The 3,868-nt window shown below is 40.3% G+C and overlaps 1 long non-coding RNA gene across 1 annotated transcript; it reads right to left on the reverse strand.

Annotated features, from left to right (window-relative positions):
* Positions 1–397: 397 nt before the first annotated feature.
* Positions 398–3,576, reverse strand: LOC115140442 (uncharacterized). The gene is made up of 2 exons (XR_003865228.2): positions 1,945–3,576; positions 398–877 (listed from the first exon to the last, which is right to left on the reverse strand). It is a non-coding gene; the product is annotated as an uncharacterized LOC115140442 (long non-coding RNA).
* Positions 3,577–3,868: the final 292 nt, after the last annotated feature.

Raw genomic sequence — 3,868 nt, forward strand, 5'->3', positions numbered from 1 at the left:
CGCAGCACACGGTGCAGCAAGTACACCTTTGAGCTACGAAGGACCAGAGCTTTTCTGTCTGTCAGATTCAGGGGGTTCTCGGGAAGTGTGAAAACCTACAGAATACTCCGAATTGTTGTTGAATGAGGTGGGCCTACAAACAAATATATGAATCATATAAATAAGGGAAGTTTGTGGGCAACAAACTTGTGCAAGAAACAATATTTGTGCATTTTTTAATCTAGCATATAGTTATCATTATTGTACTTTTAGAATCTTTTTTTAGAAGGATTTACTAAACTGTTCTCTTTTCCTGGATATCCCTGCTCTTACACTTGAAATTAGCACCGATATCCAGAAAGATGGATGGACTACCCTTATGTAAATAGTACAAAACAAGTCGGTCTGAATACACAGATCAGCTCAAATAGTTTTATTAGAAAGATAAACAAGAATACAAGGTAGTCTCTGTAACCTTCCTCAAAATAACAAAAGCACAATGTAAGGGAAACATTCTAACAAAGTGATATCACCCAGACCAAGGAAAAAAATCACAAAACACAACTTACCAAGACATCCCCATTGAGTATTTTTCCTCAATGGGATCCAAATGAAGAACACATTAATGTGTAGTCATGGAAAGTGTTAACCTGTTATGTAAACATGCTTGGTAATAAATACATGGAATGTTGCAGTGGTGAAATGGCAGCAATTGTGTGTTGTAAGATGCAGGAGTCTCCCTGCAATTCATGCAGGTGCACCAGGGAGGTTGTCCAGATACCCTAGGATAGCTCTCTGGTACTCCATGATGGAAAAAAAGAATCACTCCAGGTAGACGGGAAGCGGCCAGCTCCAGCACCTCTTCCCTTTCGTCAAAGGACAGCTCTTGCAATTTAGCCTGTAATGATAAGAATAAAGCCAGCATGAAATTACAGAATGCAGCCAAATGTTGTGTGATATGATTATGTTGTGAAACAGTTAACTTCTTGGTGACAGGGGGCAGTATTTTCACGTCCGGATGACATGCATGCCCAAATTCAACTGCCTGCTACTCATCCCCAGAAGATAAGAGATGCATATTATTAATATACTTGGATAGAAAACACTGAAGAGTCTAAAACTGTTTTGAATCATGTCTGTGAGTATAACAGAACTTATTTAGCAGGCGAAACCCTGAGGCCAAACCGTTAAGATTTGTTTTTCTTCTTGCAGTTCCTATCGCTTCCATTGGATGTCAACAGTGTTTAGAAATTGGTTGAGGTTATTCCTTTGTGTAATGAAGAGGTACGGCCATCTTGAACGAGGGTCACTTGAAGTGTACTGTTAAATAGAGGCGCGTGACCAGACAGCATGCTACAGTTTGTTTTACTCCTGTATTGAACACAGATCATCCCGTCTTCAATTTTATCGATTATTTACATAAAAAATACCTAAAGTTGTTATTACAAAAGTAGTTTGAAATGTTTTGGCAAAGTTTACAGGTAACTTTTGAGATATTTTGTAGTCACGTTGCTCAAGTTGGAACCGGTGTTTTTCTGGATCAAACGCGCCAAATAAATTGACATTTTGTATATATATCGACGGAATTAATTGAACAAAAGGACCATTTGTGATGTTTATGGGACATATTGGCGTGCCAACAAAAGAAGCTTGTTTATTTCTGCGTTTTGTGTCGCGCCTGCAGGGTTGAAATATGCTTCTCTCTCTTTGTTTACGGAGGTGCTATCCTCATAATAGCATCATTTGCTTTCGCCGAAAAGCCTTTTTGAAATCTGACATGTTGGCTGGATTCACAACAAGTGTAGCTTTAATTTGCTATTTGCATGTGTGATTTAATGAAAGTGTGATTTTTAAAGTAATTTATTTGAATTTGGCGCTCTGCATTTTCCCTAGCTTTTGGCCAGGTGGGATGCTAGCGTCCCACATATCTTTAAACAGTACCACAGATTAAAGATTTTTAATAACCCTCATCTCGACCAGCCTCTTCTTGCTGTCGGGCTGCCCTTTCAAGGTTATCCTGTCCAATTCTTTCTCCACCCCTGTCTGTGCCCCTGGACGGTCTGTGGCTCTTCTGGAATCCTACTGAAAAAACATGTACACAACAGTTATTTTCCATGAATGCTGAGCTAAGAGTCAAAATGCATTATTTTTCACAGCTTTTTTACTAATGTACTAAAGCTATTGTCATATTGCTATCTTGTACCAGGCAGGGAAATTCATGGTAGCTATTATCAAACACTCACTCCCTGAACTTGCTTCCCGACTCTCAGCGCACGTCGTTACAGCTAAAATGGAATCAAGTTATCTTCAATCTTGTCCATAACATGCTCACCAGACCGGACACGTTTGCGAGCGTTGCAAAATAAATGTACACATACATGTTATTCAATAATTGCACCCACACTGCTCACGAGCGTCAGTGTGGCCAGGCGCTAAAACAGAACCTGGTTCTATTTGTGACGCTCGATGCGCTGCAAGTCCTACCTCTCTCATCTCCTCATTGGTTTTAGGACCATATATCCATGTGGGCGATTGAAAGATGAACTGAGGTCCACACTCCAGTCGGTTGTGGCATTTCAGGCAAAATAACAATCCAATGTCTATATCCCAGGACAAATTAGCTAGCAACAGCAAGCTAGCTAGCTAAATTGCCATACATGTTTAATGCTTTTCAACCTGTCCCCAAATTAATGCCATTAGTTCAGAGTTTGTTTTGATATTTTAACCTGCGTGTCCTGATCGCGTTTGGTGTAGGGGGACAAAATACATTTTTGCACAATGGCGCACGCACGCAGCCGGTTTGGGTTCCGTGTTAGCTTAGCTAAGTGGTATAGTCATTGTGTGTTCTCAGTGGGCATTGTTAATGAAGTCATAAAATGTTGCATAGCAACAGCATCAACTTCTGGTAGACAGGCGTAGCGCTACTACGCTCAACTGAAAGGATAACATTCGTTTACAGTATACTAAAATTAACTAATAGTATAATAGTATATACAGTTGAAGTCAGAAGTTTACATACACCTTAGCCAAATACATTTAAACTCAGGTACACAATTCCTGACATTTAATCATAGTAAAAATTACCTGACTTTGGTCAGTTAGGATCACCACTATATTTTAAGAATGTGAAATGTCAGAATAGTAGAGAGAGTGATTTATTTCAGCTTTTGTTTCTTTCATCACATTCCCAGTGGGTCTGAAGTTTGCATACACTCAATTAGTATTTGGTAGCATTGCCTTTAAATTGTTTCGGGTAGCCGTCCACAAGCTTCCCACAATAAGTTGGGTGAATTTTGGCCCATTCCTCCTGACAGAGCTGGTGTAACTGAGTCAGGTTTGTAGGCCTCCTTGCTTACACATGCTTATTCAGTTCTGCCCACAAATTTTCTATAGGGTTGAGGTCAGGGCTTTTTGATGGCCACTCCAATACCTTGACTTTGTTGTCATTAAGCCATTTTGCCAGAACTTTTCAAGTATGCTTGGGGTCATTGTTCATTTAGAAGACCCATTTGCGACCAAGCTTTAACTTCCTGACTGATGCCTTGAGATGTTTCTTCAATATATCCACATAATTCTGCTTCCTCATGATGCCATCTATTTTGTGAAGTGCACCAGTCCCTCCTGCAGCAAAGCACCCCCACAACGTGATGCTGCCACCCCTGTGCTTCACGGTTGGGATGGTGTTCTTTGGCTTGCAAGCCTCCCCCTTTTTCCTCCAAACATAACGATGGTGATTATGGCCAAACAGTTCTATATATATATATATATGTTTCATCAGACCAGATGACATTTCTTCAAAAAGTATGATCTTTGTCCCCATGTGCAGTTCCAAACCATAGTCTGGCTTTTTTATGGCGGTTTTGGAGCAGTGGCCTTTCAGGTTATGTCG

Source organism: Oncorhynchus nerka, linkage group LG4 (genome assembly GCF_034236695.1).
Source record: "Oncorhynchus nerka isolate Pitt River linkage group LG4, Oner_Uvic_2.0, whole genome shotgun sequence".
Classification (NCBI taxonomy): Eukaryota; Metazoa; Chordata; class Actinopteri; order Salmoniformes; family Salmonidae; genus Oncorhynchus; species Oncorhynchus nerka.